Source organism: Leopardus geoffroyi, chromosome D3, assembly GCF_018350155.1.
Source record: "Leopardus geoffroyi isolate Oge1 chromosome D3, O.geoffroyi_Oge1_pat1.0, whole genome shotgun sequence".
NCBI classification, from domain to species: Eukaryota; Metazoa; Chordata; class Mammalia; order Carnivora; family Felidae; genus Leopardus; species Leopardus geoffroyi.
In genome coordinates, this window is record NC_059339.1 from 26,291,192 (window position 1) to 26,319,027 (window position 27,836).

The 27,836-nt window shown below is 51.2% G+C and overlaps 1 protein-coding gene across 3 annotated transcripts in view; it reads right to left on the reverse strand.

Annotated features, from left to right (window-relative positions):
• The window catches only part of SEZ6L (seizure related 6 homolog like), a 182,276-nt gene that overhangs the window by 69,850 nt on the left and 84,590 nt on the right, over window positions 1-27,836 (reverse strand). The window lies entirely within an intron of this gene.

The following is a 27,836-nucleotide window of genomic DNA, read 5'->3' on the forward strand; positions in this document are numbered from 1 at the left end:
GGCAGGACCACCGTGTACAGTTGGGCAGCTTGTTCACTGCACAAGGACGTGTAATGAAGGATGAGTGGGGGTTGTAACAAACCCACACTCTTTTCTCAAAGCCCTGTGCCCTGGTTCAAGGCTACATTGCACTGGATTGAGGAGGTGGGGGGGGGGGCGACTTTTTTTTTTTTTTTTTTTTTTTTTACACTAAATCTTTAAAAACTGACCTTGTGGGAGACACAGAAAGAGTTGAAGATTTTGAATCATGAGACGGGTTTGGAGCAGGAAGACCGTGGAGGCCTGGCACAAAAGAGGACTATGATGGGTGCAGATGGTGACTAGAGAGGAAGCTGGAGACATGGGGTGGCCGGGGCCAGACCGTGGCGGGCAGTGTATACCCTGCTGATAACTTTCTGTGATTTATTTTTGCCTTGAGTGCAAACCCACTTAGTACTTTTAAACAGGGGCTGGCCCTGGCAGCCGTTTGGCAGATTCATGTCTGAAATCCACCGCATTTACCCGAGACCCACTTCTGTCCATGGCAAGCTGGCGCCTGGCTCTAACCTCTCTGGGCTTCCGTGTCCCCAGCTGTAAAATGGGGCGATGGCTTCCTGTGCCCCAGGACCGTCATTGTTCAGTAGGTTGATGCATGTAAAGCACACAGGCACGCATGGACGGATGGGTGCCTCGCCCACGGTGAGCTCCTAACACGTGCCAGCTGCTGTCACTGTCTTACTGCTGTCACTCTGATGGCACCCTTTGGTAGGAAACCAGAGCAGCCGGAACATTACCGATGATGATGATCTCGAGGTAGAGAGGGATTACACCCTGGGAGAGGAGCCCCAGGACTGATAGCTGTCCGGACACTCCCTCAGCCACAGTCTCTGGGCCCTTAAGCATTGTCATTTAAATGTATTTCCGCACAGCCTTTGGAAAGGCTCATTTGCTTTCAGGGTGTCAGCGGCTGTGGCTCAATCTGTATAGACTGCCAGTCTGCAACTGTCATCGACAAATGTCCCTGTTGTGTAACATTGATCACCAGCCAGCGTGCATCCCGGGCTCACAGTCGCGGGGCAGGAACTGGCCTGGGGACGGGAGGACAGGGTACGCGGGTGACCTGAGGGCGGATCAAGGTCGTTCGGGGCCAGGCAGGTTTCCTGGTCCAAAGGTGGGAAGCATCGAGGCTTCCGAGTTAGACCTGGATTCGAATCCTGCCTTCAACCGTCCCTAGCTACCCGAGCCTGGACAAATCCACTCAAGCCTCTTCTGGGTGATAGAGCTTCCCCATCTGCCTCATAGGATTAGATCAGACGTGGGTCGGCTCAAGAGCTGTGCTTTTCCATGTTCGCGATCGCTTTTATCACCGGATTGGTATCGACCATCTCTGCAGACCACGCAATGGGAAAAAAGTGAAGGGGCGAAAAGAGAGGAAGGTAGGGGTCAGGACGCCTGGCTCCCAAGCGCCAGCTGTGGCTCATGTGCAGAGCGTGGCTGCATCCCGAGGTGGGGGGGGGGGGTCCAGAGGGCGCTGCTCTCTTGGCCGCTGCTCCCTAGCATAAGTGTGTGGCTTTCGTGGTCTCTTTCATTTTCTCTGTCTGTGTCAAATGGGCAACCAGACCAGGTCAGACTTGTCAGGGCGCCCAGCCCTGACTCCGTTGATCTGGGGAATGATCAGGTAATTGGCAATTATTCTTAGAGCCTTTTGCTAATCTTGCTAGAAAGGGCAGGGTGAGTGCTTCGATCCTGACACTGGCTTGTGAGTTTTCTCGGCTCCCGTGGCTGTATTCGTTTCTGCCAGTCCTGTCACACGAAAAAATGTCCCCTCGATTATAAGTGAGGGAGGTGAGAGAGGAGAAGGAGAGGTGGTGACAAGACACAAATCCCATCGGTGTGCCTTGGCCGTAATAATAGTGAAATTTATAACATTTTATTATTTATTTATTTTTATTTTTTATTTTATTTTTTATTTTTTTATTTTTATTTATTTATTTTTTCAATGTTTATTTATTTTTGGGACAGAGAGAGACAGAGCATGAGCGGGGGAGGGGCAGAGAGAGAGGGAGACACAGAATCGGAAACAGGCTCCAGGCTCTGAGCCATCAGCCCAGAGCCCGACGCGGGGCTCGAACTCGCGGACCGCGAGATCGTGACCTGGCTGAAGTCGGACGCTTAACCGACTGCGCCACCCAGGCGCCCCTATTTATTTATTTTTAAATATTTATTTATTTTTGAAAGAGAGAGAGAGAGAGAACGGGGGAGTGGTGGAGAGAGAGGGAGACAGAGGATCCGAAGCGGGCTCTGTCCTGACAGCAGGAAGCCCCATGTGGGGCTCAAACTCGTGAACCATGAGAGCATGACTTGAGCCGAAGTCTCTTAGGCCCTGAAGTCTCGGGCCCTTAGCTGACAGAGCCACCCCAGGCCCCAATATCATTTTATTTTTGATTGCTTTGTTGAGTGTTGAACGTGCCAGGCATGTGCTACATGCATTTGACCCATTACCTCGTTTTATTCTTTCTTGACCTCATTGGGGACAAATTATTCCTCTTGTACGGATGAGCTGTGGGATACTAAGTTAACTTTGGAAGGTCATACGGCAAAGCCGGGTTTCAAACCTCGGTTTTCCTGATGCCGAAGACCGTGCTAGCAGCTGTCTTGGGAATTATGGGGTAGGACGGGGCACCTGGGTGGCTCAGTTGGTTAAGCGTCCAGGTCACGATCTTACGGTTTGTGAGTTCAAGGCCTGCTTGGGATTCTCTCTCTCCCTCTCTCTGCCCCTGCTCCCTTATGCTCTCTCTCTCTCTCAAAATAAGTAAATAAAGTTAAAAAATTTTTTAAAGTAGAATTATGGGGTATTGTTATTCTCTTCTACTCAGCTTGAAGTGGCCTCCCCCTCCAAAGACCACCCCCCAACTTTCAGTTTTTTGCCTCCCTGCTGGGTGGGCTAGAGTGTTTTTCAAATCTCCCAAATGATGCCTTCACCGCTCAATGTTTTCTGTGTTAAAATATGCATTTGTTGGGGCGCCTGGGTGGCTCAGTGGGTTAAGCATCTAACTTCGGCTCAGGTCATGATCTCACAGTTTGTGAGTTCAAGCCCCACGTCCAGCTCTGTGCCGACAGCTCAGAGCCTGGAGCCTGCTTCCCATTCTGTGTCTCCCTCTCTCTCTGCCCCTCCTCTGCTCATGCTCTGTCTCTCTCTCTCAAAAATAAACATTAAAAAAAATATATGTATGCATTTGCTAGTCTCCCCTGCCAGACCCATGCCATCTGAATCTCCAGGGGCGGGGCTTGAAAGTGAAGGATCGAAAAGCCCCTCCCGTGACTCTTATCAGAGGTATCAGAAAAGCTCCTTCTGGAACCTGTGATCTCGCCTGACTTTCTACACCTTCCTTGTTAGTTCTGACTTCGAGGTGCTGGAAGTTTCAGGTGCCAGGAACCCGGGCTGTGGGTTTGGGCCGCAGGTCGTGACTCTTTCGGAGGCCCGCGCCCTCCCCTGGCCACCCCGGCCCGTCTAGAGCCAACACAGCCAACAAGAGAAGAGGGGAACATAAGAGAACGTCCATAATTGGCTTCCTCCCCACAGCCCCTGCACCCAGCTTGGGAGTCCCCGCGGTAAGAGTAGAGCTAACCACGGCAATAAGTAGGCATTTTAGGAAGTAAGCCTGGCTGGGCCGAGCCAGCTCTTTCCCACTGAAAATCTCACTGCCAAGGGGAGCTGCGTCTCCACCAGGTAAATTCACCTCCCTTCCCCACTGTTGCCTCCTTCTCAGAGTTCACACGGTGGGATCTTGCTGGCCGGCTCTAAACTCAAGGCCACGTTCGAGACCGACGACTGTGTATCTGTGGTCTGCCACGGATGCAGCCTGAAGGCCTTGTTCTTGGCCGAGACACTGGCCAGGGGAGTTACACGTGAAAACAGGTCCCAGCAGGAGCGAGTCAAAATGGGGTTCCGGGGCCTTGGAGATCCAGAGACTTCCTCACTTGCGGTCCACTAGGCTGGCTTTCCCCGGGCGCCCCATGACCCCTGGATTAAACCAACTCCTCTTTCTCTGAGCACTTACGATCTTCAATCAGCCGAGTCACATCTGGCGGATTCTTACTCTACCGTGGGCATTCGATGCCCCACTGCCATGCTGCCCATCGGTTAATGAGCCACAGCCCTGGTGCCAACTTTCTCTGTTGGCTGATCGGACGAGAGAGTCAACGCTCTAGGGTATGGTCCCCACACTCAAGGAAGACAGACACACGCGGGTAACCGAGGACGGATGTCCGACAGAAGAGACAGAGCTGTAATTAAATACATACTGATGCTGCTCTCCTGTCTCCAGACAAAGCGAAGGACGCCGAAGACGAGGAAGCATTTGTTCCTCCGCCGAAGATGGGGAGGGAGCGCCCCCCTCCCTCTCTCTCTCTCCAACTTTGATGGGGAGATGGGAAGATTAGACTACGAAGCGTCCCATTAAAGCCGAAAACGCACAGCGCGCTCTGCAGCTGAAGGTTTGGAGGCTAGACGCCCGGGAATGACTAGCGACAGCCTATCGCCACGCGTGGGCACCAAGTGATGGAGCGGGAGGTACAGGAAACCACAGCTGGGGAGCGCGTCTGCTCTAATGTGCGGGGAAAAGAGCAAGACGTAAAATTCAATGGCGTGTGTGGAAACACCCGGAACGACCAGTGACAACAAACTGCAATGCGGAGCTGGTGTTTTTTTTTTTTTTTTGCTTTGCTTTTGCTTTGTTTTGTTTTACTTTAAACCCTACCAGACCTCATCGTTTTTAGTTTTTAAATTAATTGTTTTTAAAATTTCTTAACGTTTATTCATTTTTGAGAGACAGAGAGAGACAGAGCACGAGTGGGGAAGGGGCAGAGAGAGAGGGAGGCACAGAATCTGAAACAGGCTCCAGGCTCTGAGCTGTCAGCACAGAGCCCGACGCGGGGCTCAAACTCACAAACTGCAAGATCATGACCTGAGTCGAAGTTGGACGCTTAACCGACGGAGCCACCCAGACGCCCCGTTTTTAAATTAAATTTAAAATTTGGGGCTCCTGGGTGGCTCCACCGGTTAAGCGTCCAACTCTTGGTTTCGACTCAGGTCACCATCAGGTCACCATTTCGCAAGTTCGAGCCCCAGCGTCGGGCTCTGTGCTGGCAGCGTGGAGCCTGCTTGGGATTCTCTCTCTCTCCTTCTCTCTCTCTCTCTCTGTCTCTCTCCCTCTCTCTCTGCCCCTCCCCTGCTCACTCTCTCTGTCTCTTTCAAAGTAAAAAAACTACAAAAGGTAAATTTAAACTTTCACAAGTTTAAGTGTGAATAACATACACTGTTCTCCTTTCAGGCGGGCGACATGTTGACTCAACAGATCTACGCCGTCCTCAGTGCTCAGCACAATAGATGGTGTCGCCGTCTATGACCTTGTGACAATATGAAAGGCACCAGCCTGGTGGCCCTGGCTGCCTGTGCGTGGTACGGGTTTTCTTCCTTCCATTTCTGGCATTTTCCAAAATGCATATTAATAAGTATTTAATACCGTCTTAAGTGAAAAAAAAAATTTACGGAGAGAGCTGCATTTAACCGCAATGCAGAGCTGGTTTTTTTTTTTTTTTTGCTTTGTTTTGTTTTACTTTAAACCCTACCAGACTTCATCGTTTTTAGTTTTTAAATTAATTGTTTTAGCACCAGTGGTGGAGAGGCCGCGGGAGAGCGGACACACATGTGTTATCACAGAAGCGCCTCGTTCCCTGAGTATTCAAACCCCTTTGGGTCCTCCGGGGGGGGGGTGGGGATGATGGTAATTCTTCTCTCGCTGGACTGTTTCACAGTGAGGACTTTTAGGAGGCAGGGCTGGCCGGTGCATCAGTTGATACGTTTCTGGTAAAGGGTATTACAAAAACACGGGTCCCTATTCTAAGCATCATTAATAAGACCCGATTCAGTGGTGGTTTCTCGTGCCTTGACATTCCTCAATAAGAAATCGCCGAGCAGTGGCTCACTTGGCTAAGTGTCTGACTCTTAATTTCGGCTCAGGTCATGATCTCACGGTTTGTGAGTTCAAGTCCTGCGTCAGGCTCTGTGCTGGCAGCCTGCTTGGGATTCTCTCTTGCCTTCTCCTTCTGCCCCTCCCAGTTTCCCTCTCTCTCTCAAAAGAAAGGAAGGAAGGAGGGAGGGAGGGAGGAAAAGAAAAGAAAAGCACAGAAAAGAAAAAGATATTGCCCAAAAGGGACAAAATAAAAAAAATAAATACCCAAATATCGCATCTTAGACACCCAAAGGCTCCTAGAATTCATGCTTACAAACTGCCCAGAGAAGGGACTGAGGTCCCTGCCCAGGGTCACATAGCATGTTAATAGCAGTAGGAAGACAAGGCTACTAGAGGCTTGAAAAACCACACCCAAACACATCAAACAAAATGGAAAACAAAACCAGGAACATCTGGGCTGCCCGGAAGAACGCTGGCTAGTCCTTTACCTGCTGTGTCTTTCTTTGCTGGGGACACAAGGAGTTGCCCTGCACGTGGTAAGATATTGAACAGCATCCCTGGCTTGCACCCACCCAATAAACCAGTAGCTCCCCGAGTTGTGACGATCAAAAATGATTCTAGGGGTTCTGGGGGGCTTCGTCGGTTGAGCGTCTGACTCTTGACTTTGGATCAGGTCATGATCCCAGGGTCATGGGGTTGAGCCCCGAGCTGGGCTCCTCTCTGAGCATAGAGACTGCTTGAGATTCTCTCTCTCTCTCTCTCTCTCTCTCTTTCTCTCCCCCCCTCTGCTCCTCTCCCTCACTCACACGCTCTGTCTCTAAAAATAAAGCAAAATAAATTAATAATAAAAAAATGATTTCAGACACTGTCAAAAGTCCCACCAGTGGGGACAAAATTGCCTGTGATTCATGACCACTGACACCGGCCTCACAACTGAGAAGACAGATCTCCCCTCCCATTCCTGGGGCTGCTCAGCTGTGTTTCACTTGTATCATTGACTTTTAGGGTAGAGAAGGTCTTAGCTGAATCCCCGTTTTACAGATAAAGAAATTGAATTGAGTGAGGGCTGAGTTTCCTTCTCTACTCACATGTGCTCATTCACTCATTCGTTCATTCATACATTCGTACATTTGGTGGGCACCTCGTACGGGCCAGCACTGGGCCAGAGGTCCACCTTGAATAGCAAATAGCTAAGCTGCCAAACATACCCCATTCCTTACAGCCAGGGAGGACCCAGCTCAGCCGGCTCACTGAGTCCCGCAGGAATGAGGACCCTCAGCTAGATTCACGGCGCCGATCCCGCCTGGATTCGAGCAGACTTTCCAGGACGGAAAGGGCAGACGTGGGCTTGCGGGCACTGGGGTTCCACCTGTCGCCTCGGTGGCAACCCTGTAACCATGTGGCCACGAGACAACTCTGACATTCAAATGGTGACTGACACTCTACAAAGCTGGGATCTCATTCCGCCTGTAAACAATTTGGTCAGATTGGCATTCTCTTCGTCCCATTTTACAGATTAAGAAAGGAAGTCAGGGCGCCTGGGTGGCTGTCAGTTAAGCATCTGACTTCGGCTCAGGTCAGGATCTCTCGATCCGTGAGTTTGAGCCCTGTGTAGGGCTCTGTGCTGACAGCTCGGAGCCTGGAACCTGCTTCGGATTCTGTGTCTCCCTCTCTCTCTGCCCCTCCCCTGCTCATGCTCTGTCTGTCTCTCAAAAATGAATAAATGTTAAAAAAATTTTGTTTTAAACCAAGGCTCAGAGAGAGGAAGTGACCTGTCTAACATCGTGGAGCAAACTGGGATAAGTTAGCTACTTTCTCGCACTGTTTCCCGTGCTCGTCCCTTTTCCCCATACCCTCAAATAGTTTTTCCCTATAAAATAATTCTTAAAAATGCAAGAACACCCAGAAGGTATGAAATGAAAAGTGTAAGCACTGCTCCTCCCCGACCTTGTCCACCAGTCCTGCCTTCTAAGGGCAATCAGCGTCGGTAGGATTTTGTTTAGTCTCCCAACGAAATGTACTGATGTAAACACCAGACAGTATTTTTTCCCCTGAATGCTGCGTTAGCACATTGGGGGATGTGGGGTCGGGTCCGAATTGCCACGTTCAGCCCAGTGCTCGCTGCCCATGAGACCCCGGACAGTCCCTTCCCTTCTCTGGCCCTCACTGTTCTCGGCTGCAAAGTGGGATTGTACCAGACTTCTCTCTGAGCGGTGTTAAGAGCGCGAGATGAGATCACAGGGCATGAAGCCCAGAGCTCACCGAGCAGCCTGACAGGCCTCCCGAGCCCCGCTGTCACTTTCTATCTGAACGTCCTCCGAGTTATTACATTGTATATATTTGCTCTGTCACTTACTAGGAAATGCATTTTGAAATATTCCGGTCACGCAAGAAGAGTTAAAGACGAAGGCAACACGTGCCCATGTATATACACCTTTAGCTGAAGAAACAGTATTCGGCCAGTATGTCAAAGCCCCTGTGTGCCTTCTGACCACATTCTCCTTCTTCTTCTCCGCCCCCTGGGGGTGGCTACTGTTGTGAACTTGGCCTTCAGAATTACCATTTATTTAAAAAAATTGTTTTGACGTTTATTTATTTTTGACACACACACACACACACACACACACACACACACACAGCACAGGCGGAGGAGGGGCAGAGAGAGAGGGAGGCACAGAATCCAAAGCAGGCTCCAGGCTCTGAGGTGTCAGCACAGAGCCCGATGCGGGGCTCAAACTCACGGACCGTGAGATCATGACCTGAGCTGAAGTCGGACGCTTAACTGACTGAGCCACCCAGGCGCCCCCAGAATTACCATTTATTAGGTGTGTTATTATTATGTGGCTATTATTTATTGTGTGCAAATATTTATTACACATCAGTTTCTCTGAATGATATGTGACGTGGTTGAAAACTTTATACAAACGAAGTTATGCTGGATGAAGCCTTCAACAACATTGCTATGTTTTCCCCCTTCTTTTTCTTGCTTGACACCTAGTGGGAGTCATCTGTGCGGATAAGTGTAGTTTTGACGGATTCATTTTTCACTGCTGTATAGTATTCCGTTGCACTAGCACTCCCGTCTCTCACTTAACATCCATCGTGGTTCATTTTTCATGTCAGCACCTACACGATCACTTCATACTTTTTATGGATACATTAAAACATTTATTATGATTATTATTTAAGTAGTTTCTGTGTCCAACATGGGGCTTAAACTCACAACCCTGAGATCAAGACTTGTATGCTCCACTGACTGAGCCAGCTGGGCGCCCCTAAACACGCATGTTATTGAACAAGGCTCTTACCAATTAATATTCAGGTTGTTGCCATTCTTTACCCCCTCCTCCCAAATAACACTGCAATAAACACCCATCTTTGGTGACCGTGTCCGGCTGATTCTTCAGGAGAGTGTCCTAGAAGCTGCACTGATCAGCTGAGAGATCAGCCTTAACAATTTGGTTGACTGAGGAAGTACCTTCCAGAATAACCTGAAGCTCTGTACCCTGCCACCAATGCTGGGCTCTCTAGCTTTGCCAATATGTCACTTTCAGTGACTTTCAGCGAGACCTTCTGAACAGGTGGTTCGAGGTGCTCTCTGGCTTTCTCCAGTTGCTACTGAAGTCTGACCCAAACTTTCTTTCCCCCGCCTCACCACACCTCTACTCAAGAGCATCCAGGGAGCCCACTGGAGGGTGGCCTGTTGGTCTACCTCACGATGGCCGGAGTTTAGGTAACATTCCAGGCCGGCCATCAGTGGCCAAACGAGGGCTAAGACGAGCGTGTGGTTGTAATGGGTCCAGGGCAAAAGGTGCTCCATCTGAACTGCGTGCTCTTGTCCCAAAGCAAAGGGGTACCTATGGCCATGACACCCACTGGGACGGTACGAAGCGGTCACAGTACAAAGTGCCGTTGGAGATGGCCAAAGTCTGGAGACAGCTGACCTGTCCGTCTCTGGGCGGCAGGTGAAATGGTTGCAGGAACCCACAGTGGAATATACGCAGGGTTTAAAGCCATAAGATGAAGTCACTGGTGAATAACATGGAGAACAAGCTGGCAAGAGCCTTCCAGCATTACAAGCGTGCCCCTCCTTTGGCACAACAAGCCCGCTTCAGGGCATTTGTCCCGCCCACGTGTAAAAATGACGCCTGTGCGAGGTGAAGCCATGCGGGGCTGTGTGCAGTGGCAGAAGCCTCGGAGACAAATCAAATACCCATCAGTAAGGTCGCGTCAATCACGGGACGTGCAGACGGAGGGTCGCGCAGCGGCAGGAAGATGATGGGGAAGCTCTCCGTGGCTTGAAGAGGAGAGGTAGCAGCTTCTGTTATAATACAGCACCATGTGTGCAGACTTGGGCGCCTTTTGTGTAAAGATGGGGACAGAAAATGAGGCTTTATGTGTCTGCCTTTGCTAGGGTGTGCATAAAGGAACTTAGAGAGGCCCAAGAAACACACTATGCTGGGTATAGGGGAGTTGGAAACAGGATGCGGCCTCAGGGTGGGAAGGAGAATTTTCACCATACGCGTTTCCATAGACGCATAGACACGTACGTGTGTGTGTGTGTGTGTGTGTGTGTGTGTGTGTGTGTGTACCTGCAGGGGTAGGGGTGGCAGAGGGAATCGCTTTTTGTTGTGCATCACTTTGTTATTATTTTTTAACGTTTGTTTATTTTTGAGACAGAGAGAGACAGAGCATGAACGGGGGAGGGGCAGAGAGAGGGGGAGACACAGAATCCGAAGCAGGCTCCAGGCTCCGAGCTGTCAGCACAGAGCCCGATGCGGGGCTCGAACTCACAAACCATGAGATCGTGACCTGAGCAGAAGTCGGTCACTAAACCGACTGAGCCACCCAGGCGCCCCAATCAAAGTTTATGTTTTAAGTTGGTAGAAAATCATTTGGGATGGATGGGTAGTACATTTTTAAAAAACTTTTTCAGGCTTATTTAGTTTTGAGAGGGGGAGACAGAGAGAGACAGAGTGTGAACGGGGGAGGGGAGAGAGAGAGAGAGGCAGAAGCTGAAGCAGGCTCCAGGCTCTGCACTGTCAGCACAGAGCCCGACGAGGGGCTGGAACCCACGAGCTGTGAGATCATGACCTGAGCCGAAGTCGGACGCTCAACTGACTGAGCCACCCAGGCGCCCCTCGTATTTTTAAGACGTAGAAATCAGATCATAAAATCTCTGCCTAAAACCCACCAATAGTTTCCCAGCATGCTGAGAATACTATCAAAACTCCTTTCAATGAGCTACAAAGCCTTTTGGATTCTGGCCTTGGACCTCCTTCTCCAACACAACCTGTTACCATCCCCCCACCCCGCCCCACCCTGCTGCCCCGCAAAGTACAGTATGACCACACCCTACTTTTTTCTTTCTGTTCCTTAAACCTCCCAAATTCATTCTGTGCCTCAGGGCCTTTGCACATGCTTATTCCCTCTGCTTCAAATTCTCTTGTGTGGTATCTTTACTTGGCTGGCTCCCTCTGGTCATTCAGGTTTCAGCTCATCTTCTCCAAGACCTGCCCCCCAACCCTGCCGTTATCGCTTTCTATCTCATTCCCTTCGGAGTGTGCTCCCTGCAAACTGAACGACTCCGGATGATGTTTCCTTGTTCGTTGTCTCTACAAGATCCACACCCAGGCAGCAGGAATGAACCAGGTTGGGACAGGCAGTGCCTCCTTCATTTTTGGATTTCTGCAGCTCCCACAAGGTGGCCAGTGAATATTGGGGGCTGGGGAACAAGAGAAAGGATGCCTTGGGGGGATTTAGCAAGCGCTTATGAGCTGATGACGTTTCCTTCAAATCTATAAATTCTAGAATTCTAGAATTCTGTGCATGGGTGGTAGGCAGCAGGGCGTAGACGTTATTAACAGAAGATCAAGTGAAGGCGACTCTGGTCTGGTCCTCAGACCTTCTTATGGATCAATTGTCTCAACTTCCTCCTTTTCCACCCAATTTCCTCCTCAGGGGAAATATGGACACATTTCTATTCGTGTCCTCCTTCTCCTGCACACGAGTTAACAGGCAGTGAAACGGGTGGCAGGGAAGAGGGAGGAGGGTGAGATCACTGACTGACCATCTGTGATTCAACCCCTTTCCATTGAACAGGAGTCCCCCTTCCATTACAAGGGCACAGGGGAAGCCCAGGTCTCCCAGCAGACCGTGGCAGGAAGGGAAATTGAGGCCCCCAAGCAAAGCCTCACTGCATTCTCCCCGTGGCGGTTCACCCCCCCTGGGAAGGGAGGCGGGAGAATCCCCTCAATATGAGATCGGCCAAAACCAGGAGACCATCTAGGGAGCGTCTCCATGAGGCTCAGACATCCATCACTCTGAAAAGAAATCATCAAAAGCGATTATATATGGGGATGTCGCGTCGTCACAGACAGAGCTTGGGAAACGTCCAAGGCGGGCCAGACGCCCCCGGCAATGGAGGCACCAGGGTTGAATGGGGAGTTGGATGAGCTCAGTTTTTCATTTTTACAATGCATCAAAGAACCCCAGTCCCACCACGAGGGAAGCAGAGACGGCAACTTGTATCTTGAAAAGACATTTTTAGATATCCTTTTATTCCCAAAGCCGTGGTTATGAAAATCCTGCTTCTCTCTCGGGCTTCGCTTCGTAACGGCAGCCAATTCCATCTGTCCTGGCCAGAGGGATCTTTCCAAACCACCCCCCTTCCAGCGGCCCTCTCCCGCGTTTATTCATCGTCCCTGGACTCATAGCACCACCGAAGAGGTAAGTTACAGCCTTAATCACGCTGTCATACTTGTCTGCTTAGCGATCACGTCTGCCCGATTCATCGCTGCCTTCTTAGGACCTATCCCATGGTCGTGGACCTAACACGCAGTAGGCCCCTCCCGAATACCTGTTTCATGAACCACGAATACGCCTGCAGGACTGGTTGAGAACCGACTCAGTGTGTTAGAGAAGTGCACTTAAGAGGGGCCGTAGGGGCGCTTGGGTGGCTCAGTGGGTTGAGCGTCCGACTTTGGCTCAGGTCACGATCTCGAGGTCCGTGAGTTCGAGCCCCGCGTCGGGCTCTGTGCTGACGGCTCGGAGCCCGGAGCCTGCTTCGGATTCTGCGTCTCCCTCTCTCTCTCTCTCAAAAATAAACATACAAAAATAAAAATAAAAAAGAGAGAGAGACTGCAGACTGGGAGACTGTATTACTGGCCATGATAAAAGTGAATGCGTGGTACGTTGAATTCTAGATAAATGTGCTCTGGTTTACGACCTCGTGTCTGCAGAGATGCTTCTCGGTGAACACACACACCTAGCTGCTCTCATGACACAACACAACCCCGTCACGGTGCAGAGAGCGCCAGGGCCCCCATCCCCGTAAATCCCATGATCTGCTCCGGCAACGGAGGGCGAGCAGAAGCCCAGCTGGTGAGTTTGCTCGTGGTGGCCGTCATTCTTCTGGCGCAGCCCAGCAGGCCACGGTCGCGTGGATGGAGATTGCGACGCAATGGACGCGTCACCCGGGAGAGCCCCCCAGACTGTATGCAGTGCTGACACCCGGAGTCCGCTGCGGACCCAGCCCCAGGGGACTCGAAGCCGCAGTCAAAGCGGGGAGCTTGGCTGGCAAGAGAAGACTCTTGTGGTGTCTCCGATACTAGGGTAATTACCGGATAATCATCCTCCACGAGCTGGTTTCTCCCCCGTGAAGGGGCCTCCTCTGCAAGGCCTGTTGGGGTCCGTCCAGTTACCTCTCATCAAAGCTGGTGGGTGGGCAGGCGGGGCATGCATTTCCCCCGTGAATGAGCCCGGAAAGCTGTGGGAAGAGGGGTGCCATCCTGCCTTTGTGTCTTTAACAATCTGATTAACTGTGGCTGTCACCCGTGCCAGCTGATTGGCATTCAAATGCTTCTTTCCCTTCCCACCTCCAACCCCCCCCCCCCCCCCCCCCAGACTCCATTCATGTCTCCTGGTGCAACTTTGTGATTTCTTGCCGGTGGTAGTGTAGCCGAGATGGGGAGAGAAGTAAGGCGGCGGGTTTATTTGTGCTCAGGAAACAGTCAGTGAGTCACTGAAGGAGGGCTGGGAGACAGAGGCACGAGACAGAGACAGAGACAGAGAGACGGGACAGCTCGGGGAGGAACCCCACGGCAGGAAATCTATCTAGAGTCAATTACCTATATAGTTGCACAGACAAATATAATACTTGGGAGTGAATCCAGATGGTCCACAAGTGAGTTTAAAAGACATCATGAGTGAGTCTGCCACGTCTCTTCACCTGTTTGCTCAGATTCACAGACAGGAATAGACACCAGATCGACACCCCAGCCGTGCTCAGAGGCGGAGAAGATTGGAAAACCCGCACACCCAAGCTCGGGCCCCGGTTTTGCCACCAGGCTTCGTGGCCTCGAGCAAATCCCATCTCTCGGAGCCTTGGTTTCCGGCTTCGGGAAGTGAGGGCAGTGCTCTTTGCCTGGTCCACCTGAAAGCGGTAAAAACTGGGGAGACTGGGGTGGGGGGAGGCAGTCGTGTGTAGGACTGAGTTCTAAGATGCTTAAAGCAGTTTTACGACTTTGAGGCTTATTTTGTTTCTCTTAAGAGATGAGAGCGGCCCTTTCTTCAGACAGAAAACCTGGACAACAGTGGCTTTATTTGCTGGGGACAAATGAAACATGTTCACGGCTTCACCTGCGCCGTTGAAAAAGTTTCTTTTCCTGAGAAGGCTCTATTTCTATTTTCTTATTTTTTTTATTATTTTATTTTTGAGAGGGAGAGACAGAGTGTGAGCGGGGGAGGGGCAGAGAGAGAGGGAGACACAGAAGCGGAAGGGGGCTCCAGGCTCCGAGCCGTCAGCACAGAGCCCGACGCGGGGCTCGAACTCACAGACCCCAAGATCATGACTTGAGCCGAAATCGGAGGCTTAACCGACTGAGCCATTCAGGCACCCCTCTATTTTTTTGTTTTAATGATTTAATGTTTTGATTGTAAATGGCAAAGCTGGGATTTGAGCCAGGGCTGTCTGACCCCCAAACCCACACCCCAGTGAGGCCGAGAAGTGGCGATATGTTTATTCCAGCTGGACCTCGAATCCTGGCCTGGCTGCTTCCCGCGTGAATGTCAAATGCCACCTGCTAACAAGCTAGCACAGTATCTGCTCCAGCTATGAGGTTCCCAGGGACAAAGGAGGACACTAACCATGCCCCAGTACTCCTCCTGAGGACTGGACAGTATGGAACAGTGAGAGAAAAACTTATCTAAAGGCAGAACCCAAAGGTAAGGGAGCTGGCTTAGCATACCCATTTTAGTGATGGGCAAACTGAGGCCTGAGGTGCAAAGGGAAAAGCTCTGGGTTAGAAAGGTTAGGGTTCCTCACTGACTCACCCTATGCCCTTTGGTTCAAAGTGTCTTCTCATCTCTGGGCCTCAGTTTTATCCTCTGTAGGACAGAATAATTTCTTCAAATAAAACTTTAACTGGAATGACAATCTTATACTTGTGCAGTAAGAGGATGAACTCAGCCGGTCTGGATTGCCCACACCCTGCATGTTTGAAAGAAAGTTTGACCCTTGTTCCTACTCCTGGGAGGGACCTTCAAAACCCTTGGAACTATCCCGCCTGATGGGAGGGTCTTAATTTATGGAGGTGTCGCGCCCCGCCTGGTAGTCTATGCTAACAGCGTGATTTATGGGTGGGGACCTTGGACTTGGCTTCAGTTTGACTTCCAGGGGAACTGGAGACTAACGTCAGCCACGTGGGCGTTCAGCTGTGCCTGTGTGATCAACTCCCAGTGAAAACCCTGACCCCAAATCTTAGGTGAGCGTTCCTGGTCAACCATAGTCTCACATGGAACATGTGGGTGTTCCACAGCCCCTCATGCTCAAAGTCTGTGCTGTCGACCCGAGTCCATCGGGAGAGGACAACGGGGGGCATTTATGCCTGGCCTCTCTCGGACTCTGCTCTACGGTGCCTCTACTCTTTGCCGATTTTAGTCTGGGTCCTTTCACTGTACTAGACCGGACCGCTGGGTGTGACGGCTTTTCTGAGTTCCGTGAGTCCTTCCAGCAAGTTCTTGAACGTGCTGGTGGTCCTTAGGGAGCACTGACCCCCCGTAATCAGTCCCAAACAGGACCATATGGTTTGAATCGGGACTGGGGGCAGGGGTCCGAGAGCCTCCCTCTGAGGCGCCCCCTGTCCTGAATCACCTTTGGTCAGGATGCTGGTGGCGAAGGCTAATGGTGATAGGGGTTTACCATATGCCGGCTCCTGTACTAAATGCTTTCACGTGGGTTATTTCATGTACTCATCTCAACACCCCTGGGAGGCGGGGAATATCATGATCCCCATCTTACAGACGTGGACTCTTAAGTTCAGAGACCTCTGGTCACCTGTCCAAAGCAACGCAATTAGTCGCTGGTGGGTGGGGCTGGCCGTGGAATATAATTTGTAACGCACTGGACAAGACGGTCTCTCCTGTCCCTTCCAGAGCTGATGTCTAATGGGCACGTGACCCTAGGGGATAACTGATCTTTGGGGGGCACGGCTGGGAATCCTGGGGCTCAGGGATAGACATGGTTTCTGCCTCCTCTGCTGTCTCAGGCGATTTTGTCCACGCCAGGTCCATACCCCCTACCGTCCGCGCCAGCTTCAAGGGGGACTTGGGCGCCAAGTAGAAGAAACCATTCCATTCTATTCCAGCCCGTCCCGCCCGCCCATCGTGTCTCATCCCATCCCATCTTGTCATATCAGGTATCGATCACGCGCCGTACTGGGAAGACGCGAGGACGTACGACACATCCTCTCTACCCCCCGCCTCCGCAGGCCAAGGTTCCCCACCAGGCAGATGAGCTCACTGTGCCCTGGGAGCAGGCTGGCACCACGAAACGCCAAGCCTCAGGCTCCTCCATTCTTTAGCTCCTGGTCCTTGATGCCCGCCTCTCGGAGCCCGGCCAGCCTCTGCCCAGAGCCTAACGGGCTCTTGCAGCCAATGAGGACAGTGGCTCGGGTGTGTGCGGGCCTGGGGCCCAGGCGCTGCACAGAACATCCCTTCACTCCCAGGCCTGCCCGGTGGGCAGATGGTGGGGCTGGGGGGTGGGGGAAGCGCTGTGGGGGGGCGGATTGGACGGTCCTCAGAGCGGCCGTTGTCGGCCCCCTGACCCAGCAGAGACCACACAGAGCGCCTCAGTGTCCTGGGCGCCCACCTGGCCCCCTTCACAGGCACTGTGCCCGCGCACACTGGCACTGGGCCATCTCCCCGGGGCGGGGGGAAAGATGTCTTTTTATTCACTCAGCAGCCGGCTCTGCCAAGGTTGGCTCGGCACATGCGGGGCTTGAGACACGGAGGAAGAGACAGATGCAGAGAGATGAGGCAGGGAAGACAGCAGTCTCCCTTATGAGCATGGCCTCAGCTTGGCGCACAATACTGCAGATCATTTTCAGATAATGGCAACGACCGCGGCCACTTTGAAGCATATCGTGTGCCATGCTCTTTACACGCGCCGTCTCATTTTCTCAGAGATGCCCTGTGATACGGGGACAGCTCATCTCCCCATTTCACGGATGGGAAGACCGAGGCTCTGAGAGGGAAATCCATTCACCCAAGAACGTACCGGGAGAGGGTGGTGGACCTGGGATTCAAACCTCGGTCTGTCTGACATATGAACCCTGTAGCGTCTTGCTCTCCTGCATTTCCGGTATCGTTCAACCTCTTTTCCATTCTTTTTTTTTTTTTTTTTAATGTTTATTTATTTTTGAGAGAGAGAGGGAGAGAGCGCGTGTGCACAAGTGGAGGAGGGGCAGAGAGAGGGGGACAGAGGATCCAAAGCGGACTCTGTGGTGACAGCAGAGAGCCCCACGCGGGGCTCCAACTCATGGACGGCGAGATCATGACCTGAACCGAAGTCAGACGCTCGACCGACTGAGCACAGGCGTCCCTGTTCCACACATTCTAAATACATGATCTTATTTAATTTTTACAATAGCAACTCATTCATTCACCCATGCCCTCCTGCAGTCACTCAATGAACACTCACTGAGAATCCCCTGGGGGCTAAGCCACATGGAAGGAGATGTAAACAGTGTCTGTTCTCAGAGGCGGTGGAAATGAGAGTGAGGACAGCGAACTCCAGAGTCCCCCCATTTACCTCCAAGGCACCCACACCTTGTCTGATGCTGTTGGACCAGGAACAAGGGGGTGCCCTAAGGTGTGTCTTTACCCCTGCCTGGAGAGTCTTGGGTTTTCTACTCGGTATCTCAAGTGATGAGACTCTTGGATAAGAACTCAGGCCTCTTGTGTGAAATCCCCACAGTGAGGAATGCCATGTAGACGCTCTCTAGAGTCTCTTGGTCCCAAACATACCTTTTAATACTTCAGAAGTTTTCACTGAAGTATAGTATGTGAATAGAAATTTCACCCAGTTGTTCAGTGCACAGCTTTATGAACGTTCTCAAACTGGACGCAAACTGTATAATAACCAACCGGATCACTTAGCCAAACACTGCCGGCATGCGTTCTATCTTCTGGCGCCTCAAGGAGATCTTTATTTCGCCTTCTAGCATCGTTTGAAGATTCACTTCGGCTGTTGATGAATTCCCTGGGTAATGACGCAACACGTCCTCCTTTGCATCCGGCGTCTTCCGCTCGTTCTCTTTGTGACATTTTTCTGTGCTGTTACGTGGATGCTGGCTCGTTCCCCTTTTTTACTGCTGCGGAGTATTCCGTGTTAGGACTATCCCACAAGTTACCCATTTGATTGCCTACGGGCCTTTGACTCACTTCCAGTCTGGGGCTGTTGTGAACAGGACAACTGTGAACTCTGTCTTACACGGTTTTTGTTTGTTTGTTTCTGGTGCACACATATACCTACTTCCGTTGGGCGTATTCCCAACAGGGTGCCGGCTGCACGGAATGGCATGTCTGTCTCTGGCCAGCACCACCAGACGTTTAGTACAAATCCCCCAATTCCGATGATAAGTCTATCCAGCTGCTTTCCGACAAAGCAGTAACTAGCAGACTAACAGAAACCTAATGCTGTTTATATAAATACTAATAATAATTACTATTTTTACCGCCGTTCTGTTGTTCCTAGTCTGCAGGGATCTGGGAATGAAGGCACGTGGTAAGCAGCAAATGAACGGTTTGGATAAAAACCTGAATGGGGCCCGGGGGCGGGGGGCCAAGGGGCGCCCGGGGGGCTCAGTCGGCTGAGCGTTCAACCTGGGCTCAGGTCACGATCTCGTGGCCGGTGAGTTCGAGCCCCGCGTCAGGCTCAGCACAGAGCCCGCTTCAGATCTTCGTCTCCCTCTCCCTCTCTCTCTCTCTCTCTCTCTGCGTTTCTCCCACTCTCTCACAACAAACCCAAAGGAAAACAGATCTGAACGAAGGGAACATCCACAGAGGCCAGCCAGGCGTTACTCCGACACCAGTTTCCACTTTTCCAAGGGCCGCATTTCGTCCTCACGTTGGCATCTGGATCGTTAGTGGACACCTGTTGCCTCCTTGAATGGGGATTGCTTCTCGCAGCTCCCTCTTCAACTAAGCATGAAAGGAGTCCAGGGGGCTGGGCTGGCCCGGGATGGGGTTTTCAGGTGGCCTGTCCCCAGAGAGAGGGCAGGAAGCAGGGAGGGGGCAGGGAGTCCAGACACGGAGGGAGCGGCAACCATCCAGGAGACCCCAGCGAGCGCTTTTGCCGCGGGAGCCAGCCTCGGGCACCCCGGCTTTAAGCTGGAGGCCATGCATGCCCCGTGTGCCATTCCGACCCGCTCTTGGGTGAAGACGAGCTGGCGAGCAAACCGAAGGTGAGACTGGGCCATTCTGCCAGGGTCCAGAATTCGTACCTCCAAGAGGTCTGACTCCGCACCTTCGCTCTGCAGGGCACTGCAGACACAGCCACAGCTTCCTTTCTGCGAACGTGCCCTCTTGCTTTTTTGCTACCGTGTCTTCGCTGGGGCCGTGTTTTCCAGCAGCACTCCTCTCCCTGCCACGCGGACGCACAGACAGGTCACGCCAGGATCCGCTGCACGGCACCGTGCCTATTCTGATTTCGCCCCTCTGCGACAGGTCCCGCGTTTGTGTCCATTTGAAGGATAGGGAAACTGAGGTTAAGAAACACGAAATTATTCTCCCAGAGCTTCCGAAAGCAGGTGTGCCATAGGCCCCGGTCTGTCCGACTCCAGGGCAAATGTCTTTGGCCGCTTCTTGTGTGCTTGGTCCTCTGACACCTTCCCCAGGGCTCCTTTTCCTGAGAACATTCTTTTCCTTCTCAGATGGCTTCTCTTCCTTCTTTTCCTGGGCCTCCCCCTTCATGCACGAGGCTTCTAACAATTCAGAAATGACAGAACTCATTGGCCACAGCTGGAATGACACTGGTGGGCGAGATAATACAATATTGATCTTCCCATGGTAGACTCTATTCCTTGCAGGGAGGGGAAGGGAGATTAATGCAGGGCCCTGGTGGGTAGCAAACAGCATCTGTAAGGCAGCTTCTGTGACAGGCAGGATAACATGCTTTATTAGCCTTATGACAAGACAATGTTTTACCATAATTTTTGATCAGAGACTGGGCGACGTTAGCATCAAAATGCATTTGGGAAGCAGTCACGCAGAGTAAGTAGGAGATGAAAAATACAGTCCATGGTGGGGGCTGGCGGCTCAGAGGTTGGGGTTAACCTCAGCTTTCCAAAGGGACAGAAAATTCCATGAACACGCAGACCTCCAAGCTATGAGGACAGGGTTCCATTGTTGACTTTGGGACAATGTCAGCAACACCTCCCCAACCCCCCCTCCCCCCAGATTTATGCACACATTTCAAATCCTGATCCCCTGCCAGAAAGCCTTGGGTACTGCCTTTCCCCAGACCAGTGTTTCTCAAAAGCCCACGCACAGCAGAATCTTCCGGACTGACTTTTTAAATGAATTCCCAGGTTTCATCCCAGACCCAGTAAATTAGAATTTGGGGAGGTGGGACCAAGGAGTCTGCACTTTTACCAAGCACCCTGGATGAGTCACATGTGCATTGACGTTTATGAACCATTGCGTTCGGGAGCTCTGAGCACGGAGAGAATTACACCGCGTAATGTCCCCGTCACCGTGCCATTACACTCATAAAGCTGCACTGAACTGCGTTATACTTAATCATGTGATATTTTTATAGCACTTTATCACGTCCACTGAGCAGTCCATTCTATTGCCCTGTTTGATCATAGATCAAACAAACTTGTGGAAGAGAAATAAAAATTCCCATTGTATAGATGAGGAAACTGAGGCTGGGCGCGGGTGGTAAAAGATCATGCCGGAGACCTCCTATCGAGCGAGCGTAGCAGCCAACATTGATTCTCGAGCCTTCCTTAAACACATCCTGTGCTCCCAAATTCTCCCCAGGTGAGGGGTTCTTAACTGGGGGTGATTTTGCCCCCCTCCCCGGGACATTCGGCAATGTCCGGAGATGTTTGGGCTGTCACGACTGACTGGGCTGGGGAAGGGGTGCTACTGGTCTCTAGTGGGTGGAGGCCAGGGACGCTGCTTAGTACCCAAAATGCACAGGATGGCCCCAACCACAAAGACCCATCCAGCCTAAATGTCAGACTCCATCCCATCCAAGTTTTATTCTACACTGACTGGGATGCTTCTGGAGAGATCTTAGCCCAAGGAGTTATATGATCAGATTAAGGCTCTGGATCCCTCTAGACGTGGACTGTCGAGAAGACAAAGCAAATAACTGGAGACCCATCTAGGAAGCTAGTTTAGTCATGGCATGACCTTGGCCAGGCTGTCCCCCACCCCCGCTGAGCCTCAGTTTCCCCTTAGGCGGGACAGGGCTGGAGAAATTCCACTAAATGGGATTCCTCCTATCGCTTTAAAGCTGTTCGATGATCTAATTCTGTCTAATTTTCTGTTAACGCTGGGTGACCTCCTTTGGAAGGCGAGACAAGATCTGAGAGGCTGGCCCTCTGAAAGTCATTGTGCATTTTGGCTGATACATCTTCCCGCCTCATCAGCCAGATTTGCTCCACGTTAGAAAGGAACTCCCAAGGCAGAGAATGCTTTGGAAGGAAATTGGATTGGAATTTAATTGATGGCCCGGGCGATATGCCACAGCTATTAAATTACCCTGAAAAGCCAGCCCATTGTTCTATACAGAAGCAACATGGCTTTGTTTGGATAATGCCATGTGTGTGAATTCGGTTTCTTCCCCACTGGACCCACTGTGAGTAGAAGCGTCTCTTTGCTGCCAGTGGGCTGGATGCATGCCAGCCCCCATGATGGCCTCCACGCACATCCTGGCTGGAAGGGTCTCAAATTCACCAGAGCCTCCAAATCTAACTGAGCCTCTTATTCCTTCTGGTCACCCTCCTTGCAGTCCTAGTGATGCTCCCTTTAATCTGACCGTATCACCCCCTGCCTTAAAACCTCTCCATGGATCTCTATCATCTATGTTGGCAATGCCCAAATTCACTACTTTGGAGGTTATTGAGAAATGTGCCCACAAAAAAAGAAGTTTGGAGATACTGCCTCCTCCTGGACAATTACAATGCCCACCTTCATGGTAAAGGCTCTGACAAGTCCTGCAGCAAAAGGAAAATGTGTCCAGCCAGGTCGAAACCATATTTCCCAAATCATCTGCAAGTGAGTTCCCCTCTCACGATCCTGTTCACGCACATCTCACTTATTTACGTCTTGTAAAATAGGCTTCCACAGAGTTCCAGCCTAGGACACGGTGATCTGCACATGGAAGTACAAAGTCTTTGGGCTGGCATTCAAGGCTCTCCACAGCAAGGCTCTGGACTTCGGGGCCAGCCTCATGTTCTAGCTTCCAGCATTTCAAACTCCTTGACATCTCCCAAATCCCATGTTTTGGAAGGGCAAGCACAGTGGTTACAACAAAGCCTAGAATCACTGAATCACTGAATCATATCCGTACCATTTGATGGGGGGTATGAGCTTCAAGAGTTAACCACCATGACCTCAGTCTCTTTACCTGTGAAATGGGTATAAGAGCACCACCTCATGGGGGTAGTTGTAAGAATCCAATGAGCAGACGTATGTAAAGAGCCTAGAACATAGCTGACACTCAATACATGTCAGCTCTCGATTCCCTTTGTTGGAAATACCCGCCCTCTTCTTGGCTATCCGGTCAACCTCTTGTTATCCCAAGTGTCTTAGCCCTGACATCGGTCCTCCGTAGAGCTTTCTACACAACCTTTTGGAAGAGAAAGACACTCTTTCCTCTGTTCTCCTGCAACACCTTGTCTTCCTTCCTTTATTCATTTCATGTAATTGAGCCCCTACTCTGTGCCTGCCACTCAAGGCATTGGAGACACAGTGGAAATGGGACTGCCTTTGTCTCCGATCTCTGGGAGCTGAAAGTCTAGAAAGAAAGAGAGAGGTGAACTAAAGAATGAGGCAGAAAATTAGCTGCCTGCAACCAGGAGGCTCCTACAGGAGCACTCACTGGGGCCCTGGTTTCTCGCTCTTAACAGGATGCACTGTAGTCACTTTTTTTTTAATTTTTAGTGTTTATTTATTTTTGAGAGAGAGAGAGAGACAGAGCGCGAGCAGGGGAGGGACAGAGAGAGAGGGAGACACAGCATCCGAAGCAGGCTCCAGGCTCTGAGCTGTCAGCACAGAGCCCGACGCAGGGCTCGAACTCACAAACCACAAGATCATGACCTGAGGTGAAGTCAGACCCTTCACCAACTGAGCCACCAGGCTCCCCAGCATTGCAGTGACTTGTTTTTAACCACATGTCTCCCACTGGAGAGGGAGCTTCTTCAGGGACCCCAAGCGAGCGCCCTGAGCACAGAAGAGGCACCTGAAATGTTTACTGAACAAAGGGAGGGCATGGGGAGCGCCAAAGGTTGGGAATGACCCTCATCCCCCCGTCCCCCTTGACCAAGCACACCTGCCAGCTGCTGGGACGTCTACCGCTTGGAACCAACCATAAACCAAATCCCTTAAGGAAGGGAAGAGAGAACGATCTGGTTTATTCTATTTGAAGAACTCCGAGTTCCCAGCGCCCTGGGTGCCTCTCAGAGCTCCATTTTTATTTCCTGAAGAAAAATACTAAACCAGGTTAGTGCTAAAGAAGATGAATAGGAACAGAGACAGGCTACCGGCGGTGTGCAGCTCTCTCAGGTGTGTTCCTCGCCAGTTCCAGCGAGAGGGAGGGAGACAAGACACGATTCTTCAAATAGCTCTTCTCTTTTTGGGGGGAATATGTAATCGTCTCAATTAAAACACAGACCAGAATACTTAATGGCACGGAAATTGATTTTGATGCTATTTAAATAATTTCCCCCTGGAGAAAACGGGTATTACTTGGCCTAATTTTGATGGAAACCTTCATTTCCTTCCCAGCTCGGAACGTGTGTGCATGGGGTTCTGTTCACACAAGGCTGGATTTGTCAGGCTCAGAGGACTTGTCCAGGCAACTGGAAGGGGAAGGAGCCTATGCCAAAGCCACACAGGTCCACTAGAGAGGTGTACGGGGTGCAGGTTTAAAACTTGCCCCATAGGGGCGCCTGGGTGGCTCAGTCGGCTGAGCGTCCGACTTCGGCTCAGGTCATGATCTCGCGGTCTGTGAGTTCGAGCCCCGCGTCGGGCTCTGGGCTGACAGCTCGGGGCCTGGAGCCTGCTTCCGATTCTGTGTCTCCCCCTCTCTCTGCCCCTCCCCTGCTCATGCTCTGTCTCTCTCTGTCTCAAAAATAAATAAAACATTAAAAAAATTCTTTTTAAAACTTGCCCAGGGACACTATGCTCAGCTCCTCCCAGAGTGTTTCTATAGAAGGGGACTCATGGCCCTACAGGGCTGTCCGTGGTGTCAGTCACAGTGGGGGCTAAGTGGAGGAGGGCTCAGTGATGTGTGGCCCTGTAGGATTCCTCCCTCCCTAAAACACATTTGTGCAATACGAATGTTCCACGCCTTGGAGGAAAGGCACATGTTCGTTCTCTCTAAATTGCCTTTCTTGGGAGAGTACACGAGGAAAGAAATGAGCCTGCGTTTACCACTCACTAGACCCTCTGCTAAGCTATTCCATTAAAAGTCCTACCTCAAAATCCTTTGACCAAGGAAAATCCACGGGCTGAAAGCAAAGGTTGGCAAACCAGAGCCCACGAGTCAAGTTTGGCCCACCACCTGTTATTGTAAATAAAGTTTTATTGAAACACAGCCATATTTTCTCTTTTACATGTAGTCTGTGGCTGCTTTCATGCTGCAATGGCAGAATTGAATACTTGTCTCAGAGACTGATGGCCAGCAAAGCCTAATTTACCATCTGGCCCTTTACAGAAAAAGTTTGCCAACCTCTGGTTTGAAGCAGGAATATATGAAATTATCATTTTAGCAGTGAGAAGAAAAAAAGGCTAAAACATTGGCAATTTCACATGGTTTGATCTAATGCCCCACTTTGGTGTTAAGCCCCAGAGGTTGTACAACTCATCTCGTCCATCTTCTTCCTTTGTATTCATTTAGTATGTGGAACTAAAGCTCAGAGAGGTTAAGTGACTTGCCCAGGGTCACACAGCTGGAAAGTGACAGGATCAGGACACAAACTCAGGAGCCCAACTCCAAGATATTTGCTCTTCCTGCTCCCTGGGGCTCCTCCCAGGGAGCCCTGACAAAGCCTGCGCCCTGTTTGTCCACCTCTGTGCCCTCAAAGTCACCAAATATTTGTACCTCCCGTCAGTGCTCGCCTTAGCAAATGCAGCCTCAGGGTTTGCCAAGGATCCAGAATTGGAACGACCTTGAGTTTATGTTGCTAATAGTACATTTTGCGATTGGAATCCTGGATGTGAGAAGTGGCCAAAGGTCGTCAGAGCTGACCATGTTGAAGGAGTTAAGAGTTCTCTCAAGAGCAGTGGGGGGTTTTAAACACGGGGCAGCGGTGGCCCAAGTAGATTGTGCCGAGAGCGCTCTCCTTTGTGGCTGGAGCTTGGAGAGGGGCTGGGCGTGGAAACAAAAAGACCAATCCAGGCAAGAGATGGTGAGGCATGGTTAGCGGTGGAGGCTGAAAAGTGAGTACGATTTTGGATAGATCTGCTTAGAGCCCAGAGGTCTTGGGACTGGACGGGGTATGGAGAGGGGAGGGGCTAAAAGAGAGGAAAGTATAGAGATGATGCCCAGGTATCTGCCTGAGCAACCAGGTGGGGAGCGGGGGCAAAGAGGAGAAGGCACCTGCCCTGGTTACACAGTAAGCGGATGGAGCCAGACTCGGAACCCAAATCTGTAAGCTCTGCAGCGATTACGGTGCCCCGGCAACGACAAGTTTCCTGGGTGGCTGAGAGAATGAGACCAAGGGAAGGGCTACTGTGGCTTCTGGCTCTCAGCAGACCCCGGGGCAGCATCAAAGCACTGAGTGGTATCGAGATTCCTTCCCGTTGGGAGTTTAAAGGGAACCGGGGCTGGGTGCTCCAGGAGGCTTCCTGGAGGAGGCGGCATTAGATCTGAAACTGAAAGGTAGTCATCCGAGCAGCGCGAGACTGTGGGCAGAAGGGCAGATGGGCATCGAGGTTCTGAGATGCAAAATGCATCATTCTGTGGATTGGAAAAGAACCGAAGTTCTGGGTCTTGTGTTTAAACCACCCCCTCTTCCTTTTGATGATTGCTTTGGGGTTCTAGTGACCGCCTACTGCTCTGTCTTTAGGGACAGCCTTTCCATGATCAATAATTTGGGCTCCGCATCTTGGGCTTTGTCACCATGAAACTGTGCACATGGTGGTCTTGCTTGTCTCCACTGGCTACCCTTTCTCGCTCAGACTTTGGTCTCCTTGCTTAAACATCACCTCTGCAGCGTCCTGGACTAGGTCAGTCCCCATTACGTGCTCCCTGAGCTCCCCGTGCCCTAATTACTAGCTCAGCATCTGTCCGTCCCCTTAGGAAAGAAGCCCGAGAGTGGAAACGATATCTGGTTTGATGCATCTGGTACCAGCAGCTCTGAGACGGGCACATCCTAAAGGCTAAATAAATACTTGAATAAGTGAATGAATGGATTTGCATACCGCATCCCAGCTCCTTTGCCTCCCCTGGGTTAACATCTTCCCTTCTGCCTCCCCCCGGCGTCTACAGCTTGCCACGAGCAGGTGTGTGGCAGACTGTTGTATCTCCCACACATGTTCCTCCTCTCCCCCAGAAGGGTTGTGGATCCCTTTAAAGAATGAATGTGTATCTATTTTAGAGACAGAGAGAGTGCAAGTGGGGGAGGGGTGAAGAGAGAGGGGGACAGAGGATCCCAAGTGAGCTCCGCGCTGACAGCGGCGAGCCTGACGTGGGGCTCGGACTCCCCGACCGTGAGATCACGACCAGAGCCGAAGTCAAGAGCCGGATGCTTAACCAACCGAGCCACCCAGGGGCCCACCTTTCTAAAACAATTTTTAAAGTTCTCCATTCTGCCCTGGACCACCAGATTACTATCTCCAGACTTCCCATTTCCTCCTAGCTCCTTCAACCCAGCTCCCTCCCCCTGGGGACAAGAGAAAATCCAAGGGGCTTCATGAGGTTCTCAAAACCCTCCAGGGTGGGGCCAAGCAAAGTTCCCCAATCTTACCTCCTCTGGACCCCAGATCATTTAGGTTCACTCTTGCCCACCCCGGAACGCTCACATGACTAAAGTCCTCTGTCGTTTCCCCCTGGATCAATCCCACCGCGTCCTCCTCAAAGCCAGCCCCAATCACCCCTGTCCTAGCTGACTCCTCTGAAGCACCTGGACCCATTTTTGCTTGGAGCCATTTTTGTTTGAAGCTGTGTTTTGGGGGGACATTTGTATCCTTGTCTTATCTGTGTGGACCCTACCATCTCTACGATAATTCTTTGAAAGGAGAGGTCTTGTTGTGGCCAACTGTATTCCTTCCTGCAGCATCTAGTACCCTATGCTCAGCATACACTCGCTACTTGCCTCCAAAATGTATCGTGTGCAGCTACTTGATGTCTGCTTTCTGCAT